Consider the following 25,962-nt stretch of genomic DNA (forward strand, 5'->3'; position numbering starts at 1 on the left):
GTCTGCCTAATAGGTGTCTGAGAAAACACAAACTGAGAAATGCACCAATTAATAAACAGTAACTTCTATTGTGACAAAACCATTAACATCCCAGTTTGACACTTTATTAGAATAGTGTGTGATTTAGCTTCTCTATTTTAGATACACTAATAATACACTGACTATCAAACATTAGTTTCAAAGCAGTCAGTGTAACACAGCGTGCAGCTGAGGCTGAGTAATACATGATTAAAATGATGAAGGTAATAATGTCTGTCTCCAGGGACGAACACATGCACTAAATTATTTCTGCTCATAATTGGAATGGAAGTGATTGTTTTTGTTTGGAGGGTGTGTGATTTGCATCGGAGCTGATTCATGTAGCCGCTGCTTTTTCTTTATTGGTTTATTATTTCTTAGTGAGGATGGATGCAAATAGCTTCCAGATTAATATGCAAAACTAATCGTAAAGAATAATAAATTCTTAATGGGGAAAAAACTCAATTTAAACTTTTTAAGAAATGGAGCTGAAAGTAACAAACTCTTCACTAGTAGAAGAAGAATTCAGATACTTTACTGCAGTAAAAGTACCAAAATACTCCATTACAAGTATGAAAAATCCTACTGCAGTAAAAGTACATAAGTATTATGAGCTTGATGTAGTTAAAGTATTGCAGTAAAAGTACATAAGTATTATGAGCTTGATGTAGTTAAAGTATTGCAGTAAAAGTACATAAGTATTATGAGCTTGATGTAGTTAAAGTATTGCAGTAAAAGTACATAAGTATTATGAGCTTGATGTAGTTAAAGTATTGCAGTAAAAGTACATAAGTATTATGAGCTTGATGTAGTTAAAGTATTGCAGTAAAAGTACATAAGTATTATGAGCTTGATGTAGTTAAAGTATTGCAGTAAAAGTAGTGGTTTGGTCCCTCTGACTGATATATTATTATATATGACATCATTAGATTATTAATAGTGAAGCATCAGTGTTAGAGCAGCATGTTACTGTTGTAGCTGCTGGAGGTGGAGCTAGTTTACACTACTTTATATACAGTTAGCTAGTTTAGTCCAGTGGTTCCCAACCTAGGGGTCGGGCCCCTCCAAAGGGTCAGCAGATAAATCTGAGGGGTGGTGAGATGATTAATGGGAGAGGAAAGAAGAAAAAACAAAGTTCTGATACACAAATCTGTTTTCAGTTTTTTGGACTTTTTCTCTAATCTTTGATTTTTGCTGAAATATTGGATCATTTGAACATTTATTGAAATGAAAGCATGTGAGAAGTTTAGAGGGAAAAATCACTATTTGGTGGAGCTGTTAACAACTCATAGACATGTGAAATGTGACCCCGACTACACACTGCTTTTTGTAAGACGTCAAAAGACAAAAAGGTTGGAAACCACTGGTTTCATCTTTAACAATGTGTTGTATTTTAAAAGCTTGTTATATTATCCATTGTGTCAAATCTTCATCTGAAAAGTAACTAAAGCTGTCAAATAAATGTAGTGGAGTAGAAAGTACAATATTTCCCTCTGAAATGTAGAAAGTAGCATCACATGGAAATTCACTGCTGTTCACTAAAGTTACTGACACGTCTGTAAAGATGAGTAATAGAGGTCGAAGAAGAATAAAACAAAAATAAGTGATGATTTATGGGCTCAGAATATCCTGCAGTATATTTATTAATCACAAATTGTTCCGGTGTGATTCAGAAACAGAAACGAGCTGCTTGTCATGATTAGTCGCTGCGTTCCTGCAAAGCTACAGATTTGAGTTTTTATGCTTCAAAAGAAGAAAACTCTGCTCACGTCGCGAGACAAGTTCAAGTTCAGCTACAGTCATCCGAGAATGAAGAATCACATTTCCTCTAAACTTCTTCTCAGGATAGTTTTAAATGTGTCATTTTCACTCATTAGCCTTGCAGGATGGCGCTCATTACCTATGCAGAGAACGCAGGTTGAACACTGAATATGGAACGATTCTGATCACTAATCACGTATAAAAGATAAGCAGGTGTTGCATATAATTATTATGGTTCTGTCGGAGTTGATGAGACTATTTTGCATCTCTCCTCTTATTTATTTTTCAGAAATGACCGACTGTTGCTGCTTAGATTGCTGCAAATGTGCTCGTTGATTCTGACACGATATTAATTCCGCCCGCTAAATGGGGTTATTTTGTAACAAGAGACACGGCGTGCTGAACCATGAGAAATGATGAATAAACACATAAATATGAAGGGTGATTGTGTGTGTGTGTGTGTGTGTGGGTGAGAGAGGAGGCAGAGACAGAGTGCAAAGAAAAAAAAAAACACATTTTCACTCCTTCACTTTGAGCTGCAGGGAGGAAACAACAAAAAAAACCAGACAAAAACATAAACTGTAAACCTGGTAGAGAGAGAGAGAGAGAGAGAGAGAAAGCACCTGCTGTGTTTTCATGCCAGGCTGCTAATTTAAGCAAAAAAAAAAAAAAAAGATAAACACCTGAGTCAAACATTACTAAATCAATGCTAAAAGCTTCACGGTTCTGCCAAGAAGTTGCAGTGTTGTGTTGCCTCAGTTTACCTGCATTCAGACCCTTAAATATGTCAAACTTTACAGTTTTTCAGGTATTTCAATTATTAAACTGTGACACAATGTTAAGACCACATGAGTGAAGGACATATTAATACATGCTGGCATGTAGAAGTAGGGATGTGCAGAGAGCCCAGTATTTGTATTTGTATCTGTATTTGTTGAGAATCACAGGTTTACTTTAAGTTTATTTAACAGTACGTTGATTTCACTGCTGCTGAAGTTCTTCTTCTTCTTGCAGCCTTTTTTTTTTTTGGTGGCATCTCTCCAAGCACAACACCTGCCTTTATACAGTGTTTAGTGAACTATGCTAATATGCTAACATCAGCCGTGCTCCTCCAGTTTATGATCAAGTGATCGATCATTCAGCTCACCTGTAAGAGCAGGTTGAGATGGTTAAGAACGTTTGGTGCATCTGGAGTTGACTTATTTTGTCCCTTAACGGAAAATTAAGAGAAAATAAAAAAGAAATCTAAGAGAGTGTTGCTGTATGAAGCCCATTGTTACGATATAATTCACTCTATTTTAGAATTTTGATTATTTTCTGGCCTGCTGACGAGGACACAGATGATTCTCACAGGTGTCACTTTGGTCTTACAGTGGCGGCGCTTTTACTGACTGATATTTGGTTTGTTTTTTCAGGGTTTAAACAGTATGTGTTAGAGTTTTTGCAGTGACGTCATTCTTCCTTCTTTGCCGCTGACGGAGAACAGTCATCAGTCACTGAACCACTAAATGTAAAATCAGGAAAACAAAGATCTGTGACATTTTATCAATGAGTCATTCTGGTCTCAATCTCTAAATTCTGGTCCTATAATAAGTGAGCTGGTGGTCATTTTAGAAATTATTGCTCCATTAATAAGATCTGAAGACTTCTAGTAGCTTTGATGTCTGCTGTGTGGGTGTTGACTGACAGCTGTGATTGACAGCTGGCTCCAGGACTCACACTGAGTCCGACTGTTGCTGCAATATTTCACTAAGTTTAATGTGACTGGATTAGGATTCCTGCCCTGTTAGCACAGTTTAGCTAAAGTAGCTAAAGGTCCTGACTTCAAACCGGCTCCAGTGAAACCAGCAGGTGACGTCACACCTCTCTACATCCATCTTTATTATAAGTTATGGATCAAACCAATGATGCTCACGTTCCTTCTGTGGGGGGGGGGGGGGGGCGGGGGGGGGGGCGAGCTCATTAACCGCTGAGCCACCCTGCTACACATTTCTATTCCCTGCAAGTAGGAGATGACATAAAAGACAAACCTGCTGATGCATATAAGAGCTCAAGTGTTCCAGGACTCCACTTTCCTTTTATATTCATCCAAACACACACACACACACACACACACACACACACACATTTTTGTCAGAGATTAGAAAACAGCAGCTACCACAAGCAGGAATACTGTTGTGTTTCTCTGTTAGCTGGACAGAAAACACATATACAACCAAATTTCCCAAATTTTGATCACACATGTTCACATAACACATTAACCAGCAGACAGAGGGATACTCTTCCTCTCCCTCGTTTTACTTGATCTGCATACTGGTGTCGTATCAGCATCCTTTAGATTAAACACTCTGTGCTTTATGTGTTTGCCTCTGCTCTGAGGATGATGTATCATCAGGGGACGAAGCAACAGCTGCATCTTTCCTCTTCTTCATACACAGAATGAGTCTGGATCCCATATGTTTCACTAATGTTTCATATACTCTTTGACTATCAGCGGTGGAAGAAGAAAAAATCTAACTTAAACCTGCATTAACTGATGTTTTATCCACTAGTTTCCATCAGAAACAAGAAGTGAACACAACACATCATCAGCTTTTAAGTTGATATGTTGAACTTATTTCCACATCCAGCAGTTACGGAGCAACATCATCATTCATGTGGAGTCGTGTTTCTGTCCACCTGGTGAATGTAAGTCCGACATTCTCTCTCTTTTAGCTCTGTTTTTACTCTCTACCAACTCCTGAGGGAAATATCTGGCTCTTTAGCTGCTAAATGCTCCACTATGTTCACCAGCTAGTCTACAGCTAACTGTGTCTGTTTGTCGTTTGGTGCTGAGCAGGTAGTGTTCAGCGGCTTTTTACAGCTTTTTCTCTCTAAAAACGACGCTATGAGACGCTGAGAGTGAACCAGAACAGTAAAAGTTGCAGCCAGACAGATAAACAATGAGCTGAAACTCACTATAAAGCTGCAGAGTCTCTGATAATTCTCTGTAGGTTCATGACGTTACACACCGACACATCAGACTGTATATCGATTATAGCCATTAGCAGCAAAATGTATTTATTACTATTATTGATGGATTAACATCTATGCAACATTTAAATATTGTAGCCAGCTGGTAGAGGGAAAATAATACTAATAAATACTGTGCATCAGTGGTTTATGGGTCACAACGGGAGACAAATGAAGCTCAGAGAAAGTTCAATCAGAAAGACGATCTTCATGCTTACTGTATTCTCTATTTATTCATATTTTCTCTCTTTTCTTTTTCCTGTTTTCAATCAGCTGATTGGCAGCGTCACGCTTCAGCTCCACCGGTCAGATTCTTTCACGTCTTCTGTGAAACAATCAGTCTGTTGTCACAGCTTTTCCTCTTGTGCACAATAGGGCAGAAAAAAATTCATTTAACATCTCTTCTGATTGAAATGTTGTTGTCAGGTTTCTGGCTGCATTTTTTTTTTTTTTTAAATGTGAGATAAACATTTCTGCTGCGCTGCATGTTTGGTAAACAGAATTTTAATGTATCTTATGTAACCAAATGAAAAAAAACAACTGTACTCATGTTGGATAATTACTTACCAAACAAGGATGCTGTTGACCACTAGATGGTGCTGCTGTTCTTCACATCCTCTGCAAGTCTTTAACTCTAAACTCACAGCTTCCCTCCTCATGTTCTTAACACGGAGGAGGTGGTATATTTTTATGGGATTTTATTTCTCATTCACTATAATTGAGTAATACTGGAATATGCCATAAAAAGCAGACAAGGTATACTGAGCTAAATAAGTAATACTGCTGTCAGTGTGATGGTGAAGGTCTTATGAAAGCCGGTCTGACCACAATCCAATTTCCAAAAGCTGTGATGGACTGTCAGAGCGACTCTAATTGCTCTCTCTCTCCGACCGATAGACAGAACAAAAGGCTGGCAATCAAAGTCTGCTTTTGTCACACTCATTAGTCTCGTTACTGCTCACTTATTTCAGATGAATCTTCAGCCTGTGAAGCGTCACAGCTGCTATAAATACTCCCAGAGGGTCCAGAGGGTTTGACATTTGATGTTTTGACCACATGAATCTGTTCAATCGCAGGTATGTTTTTGGGAGCAAAACAGACAATTTTAAATATCCTCCAGTTCAAAATATGCAGGGAAAAAAAACGTGAACAATGGTGAGATTAGTTTGACACAAAAGCACTCCCGGTGGCTTATCATGACGCAGCAGTTTTGTGCTGCATGCATGATCTGCAGTCAAACTCCCACGACGTGCAGCAGCACCTGCGTCCACAGATGCTGCCATTATTTTCACATTATCCACAGTCAGATCCTGCGTGCACGAGGTGGGAACATAGAGTTTATTCTTCGTTTGGTCATTAATCAAAAGAATTTAGTGTAATTGATAAAATAGCAGATGGATTTTTCTGGTAGAGTTGTTGAAAAGAACAAAAATAGAGTCAGAGTGGATCTAAAGAGTGTTGGATGATGAAAAATAAAAGTAATTTAGGCATTAAAAGGGGACATTTGTTATTTATATCTTGCATAGCATTGTAGTCATGCTGCTTCACAATCACTGACTCATCCACAGCTCTGCGGCCGCAAACGTCCAATCACGTTAACGCAGGTGAACACGGCGGACGTTTTAACCTGAAACTGTCACAGTTCACTCTGCTGCAGCAGAGTGAAGAAGGAGGAGAAGAAGAAGAAGAAGTGAAATCCTGCTACTATAGTTTGTTTACGTAGCCTACGGAGCTGGAGGAAGCTTCCTGAAGCTGACCAATCAGAACAGAGTAGGCTCATCAGGAGGCGGGGCCTTAAAGAGACAGGAGCTAAAACGGCCTGTTTCAGACAGAGGCTGAACTGAGGGGCTGCATAAAGGACCAGTAGAAGATAAATAAGGAGTTTTTAACTGGAAATCATGTAAAGATATTCCAGTAGAGCCCCAGAATATAAATATAGAGCTGGAAATGTGTATGTTATGTCCTCTTTAAGGGAATGATGCATTTGACCACAGAAGACAATAATCCATCTTTAAAATGTTAAGTCACATCACAAAATCACAACAAATGCAGTTTATAAAGGAACAACATACAGAAACAATATAAAACATGCAAAAGAAACATAGAAATATATATATATATTTAAAAAATGATTCTATAAATGTATTAATCTATCCACTAAAATTGCTTCCTTAAAAGTTCTATACCCACTGATTCAGGCCAAAACCACATAACTACTGTCAGGAAATGCTGTAGCTGCTCCGAACCAGAGACCCTCCTGTTCAGACCGTCTCTGTCTGGTTGTTTTGTCTGACTGACAGCTTTCACACCTGCTGAAACGAACCGAAGCAGAGTTTGTTAGAACTGAAAGCACCTTGATCTTTCTGTAAGTTCATCGTATATTAGTCCTAATAATTATCTGTGTGTGTTAAAGAGGAATTTGAGTCTCCACATCATTGTTAATGCTTTTTACTGTGATGTCAGGATGTGAAGGATGTGAGTTAAAGGATTTGGGTCACTAGTAGAGAAAAACTCTGCTGTCGTCTCCACTCAGCAGACAATTACGTAGCAAAGATCAGGAAACACAAAAAGACACACTGGATGTACAGGAAACATTTATCTTACTTTCAGCAGTTCAATTAGTTTTAAATGCACCGTTGTTCCATGATGTAGCTGCTGCTTTTACACCTCAGTGTGTGTTTGACTCTTTACCTCCTGATCGTTGTGACGAAAGATAAAACAGTTGCTGCCGTGATAACTTTCCAGAGTCTGTATTACAAACCGCTGTCTTTAAATTAAAGTCTTTAAATGCATTAATGTGTAGCTCCAACTCGACTTCCTGGATCGTATTTCATCGTCTCAGTGGTACTTCAGACAACACGCCGCCACCGCAGCCCCTTGTACTATTTTAACACAGGTTACCAAACCTGTGCAGCCCACTCCTCATCCCTACTGGAGGCTAGCAGCTCCAAGCTACATTAGCCGTTACTAGCATAACACACCCCGATCTGTACAGTCGAATTGTGGGTAAAATGTCCATCATGAGTCCAACAGTGTTATAGGAGTGCGAATAATGTTGCCAGATTGTCGTCTTTGCACGGCGGATCTACTACTTTACCAACAATGTGGTGAGATCTTCTAACCTCTGAAACTACATTCATATAAATGTTGATACTGAACGTATTTCAATCAGGAGAGACTCAATTTCTTTATGAAGTAAATGATATTTATTGAACAAGCATGATAGATGAAGGTGGAAAAGTCGCTGGATATGAAAGGGGGGAGGTGAATGTGAGAGTAGTAAAGGATAACCCCCCCGATGGAGTCTAGACACTGGTGGTGGTGATGAAGAGGAGTAGATCTTGGTGGTGTGGACTCGGGCCTGGTGCTGAAGTAACAGAGTGGAGAAGATGATGATCTGTGATGAAGAGCAGAGAGCTGTGGAGGTGGATGGGGTGGAGGAGGAGGGTCGTGATGATCGCTCTGGACTGACAGCTGACAGCGACAGAGAGGGAAATGGATTTTAAAGTTTGACAGGTGAGTCGTGATTGGCGGTTAGAAATCGTGGAGTGATCTGATTTGATAACTAGGAGCGACGCCCCTAAACAGCTGATGCGAAAGCGGGAGGAGCGGGGAAGAGAGAGAGGAGAGGGAAATGAATGAATGGTTAAAGATAGTCTTCCTGCCTGAACTTACGCTAAACTTCATGAGTGAAATGTTCAGTGAAATGCAGTAAAATATCAGCAGCATGAAAGTGTTTGTGTTCAGACTCTTGGTTCAGGTCAGAGAAAGATCCTGGTCTCTGTTTCATACAACAGCAGCATCTTTCACCAACCTGAACCAAAACCTGAACACACACAGGACTCAGGATGTGAACCCAGGTCTCTGCTGCCACCCCGACCTCTGACCTCCCACTGCAGAGACACATATATACATGTAGCTTCATTACTGTGAACATCATCCAGGCAGCTTGTAACTGCATCTTTCTGTGATTATCATGTGTTATTTGTCTTATTGTTGTGAGTGGAGGGACAGTTGTAGTCAGTGATGCTCGGTTGTGTTTCGTTGCCTCGTCTTTCTTTCATAGTGCATATAGTTGCTGTATTATTGTACTAATGTTTTGCTGCCTCCCGTTGTTCTGTGTGGCTTTCGAAATGTCTTACGAGTGTTTATTTTGTTTACTATTTGTCTTTGTGGCATATGTTGTCTTCTATCTGTAATGTTTTACCATCACGTCATTGCTTTCAGAACATCTCGCCTGAGGGCTGCAGCTGGCTGACGCTGGCACATTTACAAGAAATGTTGATTAATGTGCGTAATAAATCTGTGCAGTAATAAATCTGTTCAGTATTTGTTTAAGATTAAGTGGGTTTTTTTTTTTGTTACTTGCCTTCAGAACAAATTAAAACATCCTGGGAGTGACGACTCCTATTGTACGCTCTCTGGACACATGGTTGAAGGAGCATTAACTGTGCAGAACTGGAAGTTGTATTTTTCTTCGTGTGTGTGTGTGTGTGTGTGTGTGTGTGTGTGTGTGTGTGTGTGTGTGTGTGTGTGTGCGCGGTCCGTGTTGCAGCTGCTCGGCTGCACATCACCGCTCTCTGGGCGAGGGCACCGCTATGTGACCGAGAGGAGGATGAAAAGGACAAAGGCAAGCAGATGTGTATCAGCCTGGAGGATCCACAAAGCCTGATCCTGACCTCACCCTGACCTCGGAGGAATTACTCAGCCACTGCCTCTTCAAACTTCAAATCATATGTTTCCTCCAAAAAAAAAAAAAAAAAAAAAAAACAGTGAGCTGAGGTTCATGTTTCCTTGTCATGAAGCTCTACAATCTTTTTTATTCTTGTGAATTTAAGCTGTTTCTCTTTGGTAACACTTTATTTTACAGGTCTTTTAATTTTATACAAATTACCTGGAAATGTTATGAATAATTTGCAGGTTTAACAGTTAATTATTAGGATAATTTACAGAGAAAGTGCTACAATTTTGGTACAAATTATAAGAGACAACTTCAGAAAGTGTTAAGTTGGTTTAGTTAGTCATTTTTAAATGTCAAACTACATATTTAACACATTAGCAAACACATTTCCTGTATACGACCAAATGACAAAACAAAGAAGAAGTGCCTTTGGGACCATCATTGCAAATGAACACTGGGATGGAGATGAAATTCAGTTTTGTAAATACAAATTTTACATTACATTTTATTATGTTTTTTTTAATTAATAAATGACTATTGATAAAACAAATATGACTGTTGTGTGATTATGATTCATGGTATATGCTGTTATGGGGCTAAATAAGAAGTCAACCCTGCAATTGAAGCCTTAGTTGTTCTGTATATTTGTTCAGAGAATGTGAGTAAGAATACAGCCCAACGTTGCAATATTACAACATTTCCCTAAAAACTTACTAAAATGTAAAAAAAAAAAAATTGAAAACACTTTAATTTCTGCATCAGAGGCCTCCTACAACAACATCTGAAAAAAAGATTTGGGCTTTACAAGGTCAACAGAAATGTGCTGAGAATGAACAGCAGCTACTTTCAGGAAATTACTGAAAAAGCTCAAAACTACACACTGAAAACTAAGTATTTTCTGTCAGCTAAAGAGACTAATGTCAAGAGTCTAATTTATTAAGAAATTTTGAAAAAGAACATCTACTCATGAACCCAAATGGTCTATAAGGAGCAGGCATTTACCAACTTAACCAAACTCAACAATTATTTAAGTTTATTCTTATAATTTTAACATTAAATACCTGCAAATTACTCAAAAAAAATTCCAGGAAATTAGTATAAAATTAGGGGACCTGTAAAATAAAGCGTTACCTTCTCTTTCATCTGGAAAAGTAAAACTCATTTTTCCAAAATATCTGATCTGATTTATTTACGATAATAAAATAATAATAAATAAATAATAATATATAACGATAGCTACCCCGATATAGCACATTTTAATTTAATGAATAAATAGTCGGTCCATCCAGACATGATGAAAAATATTGCGATAAAGAGTGTGACTAGTGTCACAACAAAATAAACCAAAGAGCGTAATATAAAACGATAGACATTTTTCTATCGTTATATGACATACATGATCATATCTCACAGCGCTATCATGCATAGTCAGGCGCAGCGCTGGAAAGGTCTGGCTGAACCCATCATCATTCTGCTATAGCTGTAAAAACACTCTGGTTTGTTTGTAGTTCTTTAAAACAATCACAGTTGTCTTGGGCGGCGCTAAGCTCAGGATGCAGCGACGGCGTTTTGCTAAATAGTGTCAGAGGGGGGGGGGGGGACTTGTTTGAGCCTTGGCAATAAAATGGCTAAATCTCCGCAAAAGAAAACGCCACATTAAGCAGTAAAAGATAAAGATGTGCAGAGATCCCAGTATTTGTATCTGTATCTGTATTTGTTGAGGCAGCAAAATTATTTGTATTTGCATTCGAATAAAAGTGGAAAGAGGCTTAAAAATCCTGTTTTTGTTTTTATTACACTTTTAATTTTAGAAAATTAAAGTGTTACAATAAGTGTTCATGAAGCGTGTGTCAGTAGTTCAGCTTTATCTCTGGGGAACACTCCCAACTCTGGGAGTGATGTCCAAATTAGGAAATGTGCGTCATGTAGCAGGTGGATGTGACTCCCCTCACTGAGACCTGCTGATAGACGTCACAGCGGAGCAGAGGAGAGACACTGAGATAGTGATGTAACCGACCTGCACGCTGGTATTTGACATGTTTTATTTTTCTTCCTGAAAACAAATATTTTTTGAAATATTTGTATGAAACAAATATTCGTCTTTGCCGAATAACGTATTTGTATTTGTATGTATTGTAAAAGACGTATGTCGACTGTGTTATACGACTTTTACTGTTAAAAAAGGTTGCAGGTAACAGGCAGATAGCAGAAGGGGAGGAGAACGCCGCCTGAAATAGACGAGCTTATACCCACAGTCTACATCCGGTGAGTCAGACTATCCCAAAACAGACTCTTTTATCTTTGTTTTTCTCAATCCTCAGTGTCCCAGTCAGCAAACCAGAAGGTCTGCTGACTGGGATACATTAGTGAGATAAGTGTGTCCCATCTCTCTCTCTCTCTCTCTCTCTCCCTCCTGGGCTTCCTGATGTTGTGTGTCTCCACACGGCTTCAGGGAGGGGGATCATTCAGCTGATTGACTTTGTGTTTTCCTTTCCTTCCACTGGGATTTGCAGCAAATAGAGCTCATAATTGACTCGCCCATTCTTGGAAAATGAGCTCAGTTACTATTTAAGTGGATGTGGTGTCTCAGTGGTGGTGGATGGTTGCTAGATGTGTGTGTGTGGCAGTTAGCAAGCCACTCTAAAAATTAAGCACCAGTGTGATTTGTGAGTCCCTAAAGTGTCCCTGTCCTTTAACAGAGTGAACCACAAGTGCTCGCCGAGCAGACTTGTTGCAGATATACAGTAGATACAGTAGAGTCCATATGCTGCATGTCCAGATAGCTCTTAGCACTTTCCCCACAGGAGGAGGTGATGAATTTAATCTTTCTAGCAAATTCAAACTGTCTCCTAATCAAGAACCAGTGAGACATTCAGACTCATTTGCTGTTTTGTGCACTTAATTCATGTCTTTAACGTCTGGAGGGCCTGTCAGCGACGACAGAAATGCTAAATCAGTACTGTGACACCCACCAGCCACAGACAGGAGGTCCGTAGAAATCCTACAACAACCAGAATGCATTGCACATGATCTCATCCAAGGCCAGTGATGGTGCATTTACGGAATGCAAGTGGGCAAATGCATTTCCTACCAGAGCGGCAACCGATTTCTTGTATCGCTATGAGGACGATGAGGACCTAATCAAGCGCCAGGTAACACAAGCGCCGGTGTGCTGCTCTGTATTCTGGCAAAGTCTGATTTAATATTCTGTCAGAAAAGAAAAGCAGGTTTACCAAAAGCATCTGTGAAGTTTGTTGCAGCGGTTCTTCCTGACGGTTCCACCAGTTGATGCTGGTCACTTCCTCCTTCATGCTCTGTTGTGTCTTATTCTACAGCACAATAATCAGCCTCGTAGCTGAAGCCTACGTATGGTTCCAATGTTATATCATGAAACTAGTTTTCTTCCAAATATATTTTTTGCTTTTCCCTTCTACTAATGAGAAAACATCATAGTGGACGGACTGGTTTTGGAGACCCCTCCATGACCGTCCTTGAAAGCAGCACTATAAAGAATGAAAAAGCATTTTGGGTTGTGTGTGCCATGTATGTTTTAAGGAGAACGAGTGTGTTTCCCACTAAATTGCACTTATAAAATGTCACCCCGGCCAGTGTGTTCTGTCATATTTTGATTCTAGTGGCAGCAGTCACATTGTCAGAGTCAGAATTAAATTTGACGCAGTGTGAAGGCGCCTTCAGTGGTCACCATGACTCACGCAGAGGCTACCTGCTGCGTTAGATGTGTCCTGGACGGCGGGGGGGGAGGAGAGATCTGTGGGTCTCAGGCTCACTTACACAAATTGATCTGTTATTTGGATTCCTTTAATATTTAAGGAAAGTCTCGGAGAACCAAAGCTGCTCTCTGACATGCTTCGAGCACAGAGCATTGATCTATCTACTGTGAGGCTGTAGACTTTGTTGAGGTACCGCAGGACACACTCGAGGAAATACAGACGTGATTCATCTTTTGATGAGCGCTATGGTCAGATACGGCGAAGCAGTGCAATGCTGCAGACAAAGCTTCAAAGAGGCAGCTTTGAACTGCAGGTGCAGTGGGTGCAAGTAAGGGGACAAAGATGTTCAGCAGGGGTTCACTTGCAACGCATATATGCAGAGATGTTTCAGCAAAATAAGATGATATGAGATAATGAAGTGCGTACAAGCATTGAACCCTAAGTGGAAGCCGTTTTTAGCTTCATTTTTTCATATCTCAAACATGAGATGCAGAAGCCAATGAAGGTTGAAGAGAATAAATCCAACTGTGGAATTAAACTGTCAAGTATCCAGGATTTTTTCTTCTTTTTTTTGCAGGTTTTTCTGGAATCATACAAAGCTTTTCCGCTTGTGTTACCAGACCTTTCCTTGCTCAGATGTGGTTTCCAGTAAAAATTATTCTGTCTCACAGATGACAAACATGTAATAAGAGAGTTGATTTGAGGCAGCAAAATGCATATTTTCACACTGGTGCACTCTTGAAACACTACTCCCTTCTCTTGCTCTCTTCCTCAGTAAAAAGCCACTTGTGGAGATGGCAGCCAATTTAAATGCATATCAATGTGGGTTAGACGGTCAGGAGTGATGTGGTGCAGTTGGGGCGTGTGGCAAAACTGGTTAAGCAGTTTCCTCCGCTGTTCTCCGTGAAAGCAGTCAAGGAGGCGATGCATAATCAATCACCATCCCGCTTTGTAATTCTGCGGCACGAGGCGAGTGCTTCTTCATATCTGCACCGTATTAAAATGCAGCAACATGAGAGGGAGTATATGTGCAGCCGTCGCAGCGTGGGCACTGCGTCAGCTGGTGTGAAGAGCTGCAAACTGATCGAAACCATCTAGAGACGAGATCTAATCAGACATCCCTTGCGAGTGTGTATGTGTGTGAGACGGAGAGCGTGTGTATGTGTATGTATGTGTGTCTCAAATACAGCACAATCAGCCCCTTCCTCTGCTATCACCAGCCTGCTGTCAGATCACACAGATCTTAATGAGAGAGTATCTCTGTCCTGAATGTTAAATCCCCGAATTAACATCGAGTCGAGGTGCAGAACCTGGAGAGCATTCTGCTGTAAGTTACAGAGTGATTCTGACAGTGATTTTCCCCACTCGGCTGTGTATGGGGAAAGGTAGAGAGAGATATAAAGTAACAGAGCAAGAGAGAGAGAGAGAGAGAGAGTGTTTATGTGTGTGAAATCGTATTTCTTAGAAAGGTTGCAACCCTACCATGAGATATTTCCTGCTGTTTATCCTTTCCTCTCACTCCGTGTCACAGCTCTCTCCCTTTTGCATGCCTTCCTAATCCTCTACTTTTCATTGATTCCCTTTTCAGCAGACAAAATAATCCGACAAACATGTTTGAATCGTGTCAAAAGAAAAAGCAAACAAACAGCAGAATGAGAGAGAGAGAGATGAATACTGAGTCAGTGGTGACACTTCACTTGTAAACCTGCATATAACACTGTGAAATCTGTCCTGGAAATCCTGTAGAAGCAGTCACATGTTGAAGATATAATCATCAGATTTCATTAAAATAAAGGTTATAATCTGTGTAGCCCAGTTTAGGCCTGCAACTAACTGCAACTCATTATTGATTCATCTATAAAATTGGCCTATAAAATGTCAGAAAATGGTGAAAAATATTGTTTTGTTTCCCAAAGCCCAAGATGACGTCCTCAAATGTCTTCTGAAGACCCATCTGTTTGGGTGGAAACCTTCTTTAAATCCAAAAGCTGGATCAGGGAGTTATGAAGTGCTGCTCCTAAAGCAGGGACATTAATAGGTGTTGATAGATGCTGACCTGACTTCTGTGAAGTGGGGTTGAATGGGCACGCAGATGTAGAGGAGGTGTCCAGCATCGGTGAAGTTGTTGCATATGTTGCGACCTCCTCGGTGGATGATGGGCCTGCCTTTTTTTTTATTTATGCTACTGGTGATGGGAAAGATGACAGATGGGGCTTTGGAGGTATGGGTGCTGGTGAGGCTGCTGACAACAAGCGAGAGAAAGCTGAAGCTCTTGTTCAGTTTTGATGTGGTTCAGTGATGCAACGGAGCAGGAACAGGCTGGGTTAGACCAGGCGCCGCATAGTAAAGGCAGTAAAGGCTGCACGGGCAGCGAAGATGCAACAATAAATGTGAGTGTGGAGTGTGCCCCGGTATGTGGCCTCATTGAATTGCTGAAGGCAGGCTGCGGCTTCAGAGGTGAAGTGGATGTGATCTTGATAGAAACCTCCAAAACAGGAGGCCAGATTAAGGATGGTAGACATGCAATCATCCAGTCAGTGGAGGCGGAGGTGTAGAGAGAGAAGGCAGACTCTGTGGGTGAAAGCTCCCTGGTACAGGTAGGTGTTTTCCATCCTTCATGTCCTTCAAGGAATCTATCGGCAGGTGGTTGGTGGAGGGAGGGAAGGTCTGAGAAGAGTGCAATATCTATGTAATTACCGTTGATTGGCGGGAACTGAGAAAGGACGAGAGACACAAGTGTTAGGATGACAAACGGGAGGATTAGCTGTAGACAAGGTGAAGTTAATGGTTGCCTGCTGGGCTGGAATAGGTTGAGAGGGAAGACTGGAGTTAAGCGTGCTGCAGGGGCTACGGAGGAACTGGTGGAGCTGGGAGACGGAGGATTCTGTTATCCCGGCGCGAGAAGCCCCGGCTAAAGCAAGCTGCTGCAGTTACAGGAAGTAGACAGCAGGGGGTGCTGGTATCCCAGTGCCGGATGCCCCAACTAAAGCAAGCTGCTGCAGTTACTGGAAGTACACAGCAGGGGTAAAAAAAAATAAAAAATAATGAGCAGTTCATACATTTCTATGTATTTATAGCAATAACAAGCAGTTATAAAGTGTGAACGTGTTATATAAATCTGTCTCTCTCGTTCCCCCGCCTCCAACACTCTGCCTGAATTTGTTCTTTTGTTCACTTTTACCCCGTTCCTCTGTCATTTTCCCTCCCCTGCGTTACACTGAACAAGGCTTAGTTGACCCAATAACTTTCTTTGATATGTAAAAATATAGTTGCAAATGAAGATGTTTTATAATTCAGCAGCAGCCACTACTTTTTCTTTTTTTTTTTTGATTCTGCTGCTTGTTTCAAAGCTGTGTCATCTCACTTGTTGGCAAGTTTTGGCCTATATTTCAACCTCATGTCTCCAGTTTCTCTCATGTAATCTTCTGTATGGTGTTTCTACTCTGAAACTCACATCTCTCTTTACAGTATCAAGGACGTGGCCTGTTTTTTAGCCCGTCTCTTAGCAAATATTATTCTCTGGATAGTTTTCTCTCTTTGCACGTTTTCATACTTCATTGTCTTCTAGTTATCTTCTCTTGTTTTATGTCTTCATATTTCTATTAAAATTACATAATTTCCTTGATCCAAGTAGTAAATCTGGTCGACTGAAAATCAGATTTTTCTTAAGTTGAAAGTGTGTGTATTTGTGTCGGCTTGATTTTGTATTTTCAGTTTTTACTTTTTGCTGTTTTTGTAGTTTTATTTGCTTTCATGTTAGTTTTCCTTACAGTCTCCTTTACATGTGATTTTCAGTTTGACGTGGTGTTGCTCGCTGATTAGCCCAAGACCATCATCTACAAAAACACCACCGGACACAGAGAGCGGGATGAATAAGACGGACAGAGCGAGAGAGGTAACAGAAGCGAAGAGAGAAAGTTAGGGAGACAGCTGGTGAAGCAACAGGAAGAATCATCTATGCCGGTATCAAAGGCAGACAGACAACAGATATGAAGGGCAAAAAGAGACATCGGCTAGAGCTTTGTATTTTTCTCTCACTCGTCCTCAGTATCCTGGCGGATGGACCTGTGACTCCAGAGAGAGAGACACAGAGAGGATCCAAAGACTGGAGGCAGGGAACTGATGAAAAGGACATTTTAAGTATCCTGTCCTTCCTTTCACTTAAAGGGTTAATATTCTGCTTTTTGTGGTTTTCTGTTATTTATAATATGATCTGATGTCGGATGTTTAACATGTTCAAAGTCCCAAAACGTAGGTGAATGTAAACAGAAATGCTGCCAGTAAATAAAAGTCCAGGAAGCAAAAGGGACTCTTAAAGGTTTAAAGTTCTAAAAGTGAAGCACATTTTTAAGCTGGATTTTTGATTCAATTGGAGGTGTCTTAAAGGCAACATATTCTGCACATTTCCAGGACTGTATTTATATTCTGGGGCTCAACTGGAATATTCCTGTGTGATTTCCAGTTAAAAACTCCTTATTTATTTTCTACTGGTCCTTTATGCAGCCGCTCAGTTCAGCCTCTGTCTGAAATACGCTGTTTTAGCTTCTTGTCTCTTTAAGGCCCGCCTCCTGATGAGCTCACTCTGTTCTGATTGGCCATGGTCATGTTAAGTTACCACTAATGAAAACCCAACATTTCCTGCTTCACTGCTTCATATTAACAGCTTTTAATTGACTTAATAACAGGAGACTTTTATTGTGAAGAATTTACAGGAAATTAAATGTGTTCCTCATCGAATTAGCAGAGCTTCGTTAGCTGTGCTAAAAACCAGTTGGCACAGCAACTATGTAAACGGAGGCTACCTAAACAAACTAGTTGGTCACAAACTTTCTCATATTAAAGCTAAACAGTACATTAAAATATATGTCTGAAAACATTTGAGGTCAACCAATCACAGCGCGGTTCTTCCTCCTGTCTCTTGTGGCCTCCCGATGAGCCCACTCTGTTCTGATTGGTCAGTTTTCCAATAGCTGCTGAGGGGGCGGCCATAACAGAGTCATGTTAAGTTACCGCTAATGAAAACCCAACATTTCCTGCTTTACTGCTTCATATTAAAAGCTTTTAAATGACTAAATAACAGGAGACTTTTATTGTGAAGAATTTACAGGAAATTAAATGTGTTCCTCATCGAATTAGCAGAGCTTCGTTAGCTGTGCTAAAAACCAGTTGGAGGCTATGTAAGCCAACTATAATTGGTCACAAACTTTCTCATATTACAGCTAAACAGTACACTAAAATATGTTTCTGAAAACATTTGAGGTCGACCAATCACAGCGCGGTTCTTCCCCCCGTCTCAGTCATGTGTTTCTTCCTTCTCTCCTCTTCCTCCTCGTCTCTCTCTCTCTGCTTTGCTCCTTGTATGATTTTCCATCCTGATTGTGACTTACGTCTTTTAAAAGGTTGCGACTCGCCACGGCAGCCCTGCTGATGCAAGAGGATCCTGCGCACATTAAGTACTGTTGTGCCTCCTGCATCTTTAAAAAGAACCCCCCCCCCCCCCCCCCCCCCTCCGGATCCAAGACCACTTTGAAGTGCCCCTTATCGATCCGTTCTTCTGAAGTAAGTAAGGCCCTTCAGGTTGAGAGGAGGGAGAGAGAGAAGGAGGGAGCTCAGGCGATGATAGAAGGAAGGCAAGAAATGAAGACCTCCACCTGACCACATCGATTCCTGGAAATAAAACTTTTTTTGAGTATTGGAAAAGTAAAGGTATTAAGCTTATAGGGGATCTATTTCAAGACAGAAACCTCAGGACATTTGATTTAATTTACCTGAGGGGCATTACTTTGGATATTTTCAAATTCACCATCAATTTACTTTTCCATTATCTGATATACTGAAATAAAGTGTTATAGAATTTTATTGAATCTAAAGAGGCCTAATCATTTTGTTTCTGTTTTTTATGCATCGTTGTACTCTGTGAACTCACACAGAGGATGACTGGGAAGAAGCTGTGGATTGTGTTAGAACCATTTTCACTTGCAATAGATTGAGAGATATATAAATATAAAAACATAACTACAATGAAGACAACAACTCCCATGATCCCACGCTGCTTCACAATGTCATCAAACTGTCTCATAAATAAAACTGTTTCTTCTTTTATATTCATTATAATATGTTTGTAATATGCTTCTAGTTTAGCAACAATCTTTCCATCTTTAATGTGGAAAAAGCACATCGCAGCCGTACGGAATCATTTCATCTTTATCTGTTTAATCTGTCTGAGTGTTTACATGGAGCGTATGAAAATCTGTGTCGTGTTGACTTACGGGTTATTACTGTGTGCAGTGTCATGGAAAGACAATCTGCAGCTATTTCAGCAAATTGTTAGTTGTAAATGATAAATGGACTGCATCTATACACACACACACACACACACACACACGCAGTAGCACTTTAATCCAAAGTGCTTTACAATTTTGCCTCTCGTTCATCCATTCACAGCCGGCTATGAGCCGATCGCTGAGAGCAATTTGGGGGTTCAGTGTGTTGCTCAAGGACATTTTGACATGTTTAGTTCAGTTTAGAGGCCTGATGGGAAATGTCCTTCGTTTTGCAGGTTTTTGGTCATAAAACACAAGTATTAACATGTTAACCTGATGATGTGGAAAGAGGAAAAGTCGGAGAACAGTTCGTCCTGACTGGAACAGAAAAGTCTCCTGTTTTTGATTTAATTGTTTATTATTTTGTCATTTTCTACTTTTTTTTTCTTTCATTTAAAGTCGTTCATTTTCATTCCTGCACATGATTTGTTACATTATGAAATGAATCAAGCTATTTGATTCTTATTTCTCATAGTATTTGTTTTTTCTATATTTCTAATCTTATTTATTTTTCTTCTTTCCTAGTTTTTTTTTCTTTTTTCACTAACAAAGACCACGCCATGTGAACGGTATAAAAGTAGATTTATTTGGATTGTCGAGAGCGTTCAGGATTGGATGAGGATACTGTACGGATGCGGATCGAGGAGCGGGATGAAGGGGACCTGAAGGTCGGTCCGGGTCGTGTACGGTGGGATGAAGGGGGTCGATGGTGTTGGGAACGACCAGGGACCAAATGGAGTCACGAAGAGGCTGGAGCGTCTAGGAACCCGGGGGTCGAGACTGAGGTTGGGGGACACGTGTCTCTATGAGCTTTCTGCTGCGTCGTCCCCCTGTGGTTCCTAGAATAGGACGAGAAGAATCACTTATGTGGAAGTATTAACCCTGATGAGCATGTCTTCGATGGTGGGAGGAAACCGGAGTACCCGGCGGAAAACCAAACAAACACGAGGAGAACATGCAAACTGGACGGCCAATGTTCGAACCCAGGACCTTCTTCCTGTGAGCCACCGTGACGCCCATTGAGAGGGAGGAGAGGGGTTAGACACGCTTATATAGGTGTGCACGGATGATTGAATTAGTGAAAGAGAGGGGCGTGGTCTTGTTCCTGAACCTTTGTTATAATAATAACTCCATTTCTTTGGTGAAATACCTTCACAAGCCCTTTAATTATATATTACATCTTGGTAGTAAACACCAATATATATAAAATATCTTGTTTATTGGATATTGGATCTATAATATCTGCCTGTTTAAATAAATAAACTAGAAACAACTCATCCTGAGGGTTTTAATATGAACGTGTCAGTCAAATTTCACAACAATATGTCAAACAGCTGTTGACACATTTCACTGAAAACCACGAATGTGAACTTCATCATGTGACCATCAGTCGTTGGAACGGACCCTGCATCACAAGCCGCCGCCGCCGCTGCAGCCGAAGAGTCGTTCCAGCTGAATAACCTGAATAACCTGAATAAGCTGAATAATGGCTCCTCAGAGTCAGACTTAGTTACGTGTTCTCACTCGATCTGGTGACTCTTAAAACCTTTTTTAAGCAAGCAAAGTTTATTTATACGCATCTTTCACAAACACCAGTTACAAAGCGCTTCACAGTTTAATAAATGAAATAAAATCAGAATAAATAAAAAAACAAAGACACCAGATATAATAATAATATACAAGGAGAGCAGATAAAATGGACAAATTAAGATAAAATATCTGAACAAATGGGTTTTTAGCTGCTTTTTAAAAGGAGTTTACATTATCTAAGGACCTTAAGCTTGTTAAAAGAGTGTTATATAGCTTAGATGCTGCTGACGGGTCTTATAATGTGTACGAGGTTCACTTAGAAAGCCCTGAGTTTAGGATCTAAGAGCTCGACTGGTGGTGAAGCGGTGCAGGAGGTCACTGATGTACTGTGGAGCCATGTAGGGCTCTATAAGTGAGCACCAACATTTTAAAATGAATTCTAATATTTTAAGACCCGTTGTTTTTATTCAAAATGATTTAACTTACTATTTAATATTTTTCTCTTAAAATACACAAACTTTGCAAGAGTGAGTTTATTCCGGTGTCTGATCATCTTTCTATTCATGATAATTAAAACATTTGTCTGATGATTTTCTATATTTTTTTTATATTGTAAACAAATCTCATGTTTATCATGTCAGGAATATTATTTATTGCTTCAAGGCTTACTGTCTCAGAGTGTACTGTAAAAAACTACCTGCATTGTTTTTTTTATAAATAATGCAACGATAATGATCCGAAATTATGTGAAAATGCAGTTTTTTTAGTGAAATAACAATAAGATTTCAGCTGCCAGCTATCAGGGACTCCAGCGTCCGAACACTCGCATGTCTTGATGAACATGAATAAACCTATCAATTAACTTAACAACAGCAGCACTGCTGGAAAACTCCTACAGGAAACACTGTGTTGTGTATCAAAGCTGATATATCTTATTAAAAACACGTCAGTGAGTCACACCGCTGCTCTGGGTCACATGTTCCTTCATCATGAAGAGTTTAGTCACGTTAGTTTGTTTAGAAACGGCTCCAAACACTAATAACAGCATCATGTTTTCACTGTCTGGGAAGTATTTCACACACAGTTCTGGTCTGACACTTCATTTTGCTACGAACTCTTCGTCGTGTTTGTTGGATGAGGAGGAACGAGACGAGGACGACCGCTGTCTCGCCAGCCGGAGGGGATTTACTCTGTCGGGGTCTGTGTGTAAAACACAATAATATCAGTACAACAGCTTCACATGACTGAGTTTCTACACGCACACGTCTCCTCAGCAGCCGACTGACCTGCAACCACGTTTACTACATTCAGTCTCCCATTAATTCAATAATACAAAATACACCTGAATATATAGATACAAATACAATGAAAAGCTTGTTTTGTACTTTATGAATTAATATTAAATTTAAAATGTGAACATGAACATGTGTAGAAATTAGGGGTGAGCCCGAATACAAATACATTATTCGGCAAAGCACAAATAGTGGGTTTCATACAAATATTTGTTTCATACGAATATTTTAAAAGTTATTTGTTGGGGGTGTTCCCCAGAGATAAAGTTAAGCTACTGACATGAGCAAAGTGCTCCCAAGAGACTCTCCATAACCTGTTGTTCTTCTTCTCCTTTCCACAAAGTTAGGTTGTAAAAAACAGGCAATAAATGAAAAGTGCAAAGCAAGAATCACCTTTGAAGTTCTTCTACATGTTACAGGCTGTGCTGTCTGTGTGTTATGGGTGTATAAATAGGTAGAGGTCTGTCTGCAATGAGGTGATGAGTAAAGTTTTAGCTCAGTAGTCATAATAATTTTCTAAAATTAAAAGTGCTTTTATTCGAACACAAATACAAATAATTTTGCTGCCTCAACAAATACAGATACAAATACAAATACGGATCTCTGCAATCCCTAATAGAAATATACACTATGTGGATGAAAAAAATGAATTTTTCAATACAAAATAACAAAGATGGAGCTCACATACTGTAAAACTCACTAATATCAGTACAGCAGCTCCATGACTGGGTGCTGTACATGATAAAAAAAATACATATACACACTGAAATAAACATTATGACAACAGAGAACAGCATTTGGGATCCTGTACAAAGATTTGCACCAATGTTTTGTGTTTTTATCACATTTTAACACGCTTGACATGCTCGTATAGTCTCATCTCTACTCAGCAGGACCTGCAGCTGACAGGAAGTAACGACAGAAACAAGTATATACAAGAAAAATAATAACAACATGTGCAGATGAGATGCAGAAAACTGTCAGATTTCTCCTTTTAAGGTTCTGGTTTGTATGTGAATTGTGTCCGTTCAGAGGATCAAACCAGAAGACGTGTATCCACACTGCTTCCTGAGGACGGAGGGGGAGGTCACGGTGATGATTACTGTCATGTGTTGCAGCTCCACTCTGATTCGTTCAGGTGACCGAGGCGGGGACGACGAGGCGCTCTGAGGACGGTGAGAGCGGCGGCCCCGGGCACAAACACGGCCAAAGCTTTACAGCTTCAGCTCCACAGCGTGACAGCGAGAGGAAAAGGTAATCCTGTTCTCTCTCCGTCTCGCTTCCTTCCCCTCTGCCTACTCTCAGGGAAATCTTCCTCCAGCAGAGGAACAAGCCGAGGTCACCGTAGGTGAGCTCAGCACCTGGAGATCTGCCTCCTTGCGTTGTCGGCTCACAGGTGAACTGTTCAGCGTGTCTTCAACAGCTCTCTGTGTGTATGTGAAGGTTAATACTGAATAGTTTGTAATCTGAAAAATGAGGCTGTCAATGTCATTTTGTGGCAAAATAATTGAAAAACTGTATTTTTTTCATAGCAAGACATTATCACTGTAAAAGTTAAAAGCTAGAAAGGGCTCCTTAGAACAGCTCGTCACTAGCATGAACCACAACACAACAATATGCAGTTTAAAGATTTAATGGAGTTCAGCAGGTAGTGAATGTTGAGGATGGATGCGTGAGTGTGGCTGAAGGTAGAAGGAAGATGTCGTCTGTCAGGCCAGACTGGGAGGATGTACTGGTTTCCATCTCAGGCATGTTTCCACCCAAGCTGATCAATGACCCCCCAGACAGCAACTAGAGAGACGTGTGAGAGGTACGCACCGGATTGGATAGGAAGGGATGAAGGGATGAGGGGAGGGATGAGTAGATGAAGGGATGAGGGGATGAGGGTAGGAGGATGAAGGGATGAGGTAGGAGGATGAGGGGATGAGGTAGGAGGATGAAGGGATGAGGGGATGAGGGTAGGAGGATGAAGGGATGAGGGGATGAGGGTAGGATGGGTTGACCCGGTATTAGTCGGCTTGGCAGATGATTAGAGGCGTAGTTCTGCTCCTAAACCGAAGTTAACAAGTTTTTAACTTTTTTTTTTCTTTTTTTACTTTTCTCTAATTAATGAAGTCTTTCAAAAAAAAAAAAAACCCCAAATACGCTGAAATGACATCAGATTTTAATAAGATTAATTACAATTTTTGAACCATGTAGCAGAGCGTCATCTTGCATTTCGTTGCGGCTCAGACAGGTCGTCTGAGTCTGGTGATGATGATGTCTTTGGGCGAGTAGAACTGGTGACTCAGTTTGACTCAGTCATGCGAGAACATTTAAGAAGAATTCAGGCAAAAGAACTAAGTGACACTTATTTAAGCAAGCATATTCAAAATGAACTAATTTCCCTCGTGGCAAAGTGTACAACTGATGCAATTGCAGAGAGTAAAGAAAGCTAAATATTATGCAGTAATCATGGACTGCACCCCAGAACTCAGTCACAACGAGCAGCTATCAGCGGTGATACCAACTGTAAGTTATGAGACCTCAAAAGCTCCGTTCATGAGAACTTTGTTGTTTTTTTTATGCACTTGACACAACAGGAAAAGTCTCATATGAGTCATTCTTAGGGCTCCTAGAAACACACAGTTTCCAACTGTGGAGGACCAGTTTTAAAGCTATAATATGTAATTATTCCACTTTAAAATGTCTAAAAACAACTAGACCTATGTTATATATGTTGTTGAGTTGTGTACTTACATTATCCCAAATGTTTCCAACAATGTTCAAACCCAGAGAAATCTGTAATTTAATCAAAGTAACGGACCGTTTCATTTGGTCGCCTGTCGATGGCGTCATACCTCCTCTACCAAAGAGTAAACACGCACCAGATGCATACGGCGGCGCTGTGTTTGTCCGCTACAATGGCGTCTACCAAAGAGTAACTTACACACATACAAGATAATACATCGGCGTTGTGGTTGTTCCACACAAACTGTTATAAATGGACTTTTTTAAGCCACATTTTCATGATAAATTTAGGTGGTTTTTAACTATATCTTTTAGCCAGAAGAAGGATTTTAGTCATTGGACGTCTGGATCTTAAGTTATCAGAGAAATAAACTGGACAAACGTTAGCAGCAGCTCAGCTAACAGCCCCTCCAGGAAGTCCGGTGGTCACCAAACATCGTCAGAGAAATATTGATTTTTTTTTAGGTGAAACAGCTTTAATTAGTATTTTAACGATTTTAATCAGCGTGTACGTTTGTTTCTGGAGAGGAGGAGACCTCTGCGGGTAAAAACATCCTGAACGATGAACACTGGAGTAATCCTATCCCAGTGAAGCTGGTTATTTAACAATGAAGACAACAACTCCCATGATCCCTTGCTACTTCACACCGTCATCACACTCCGTCTTTTGTTATTGTTTTGATTGAGACCCCTAGCGGCTGAAATTACATAATGTGCGTTTAAGCTAACGGGAGTAACATGCAGGGTAAAAAGCAGATCGCTGGAACTAAACAGTAAAGTCGTTATCTGTGTTCCTTGTTCAAATCACACGCTGAACCTTGTTGTTGGTGATGCAGCCGAGTCATCTGTAACCTCTATCAGCTTCTTTGTTGTTCAGCTCCTCA

This window comes from Thunnus maccoyii, chromosome 3 (genome assembly GCF_910596095.1).
Source record: "Thunnus maccoyii chromosome 3, fThuMac1.1, whole genome shotgun sequence".
NCBI classification, from domain to species: Eukaryota; Metazoa; Chordata; class Actinopteri; order Scombriformes; family Scombridae; genus Thunnus; species Thunnus maccoyii.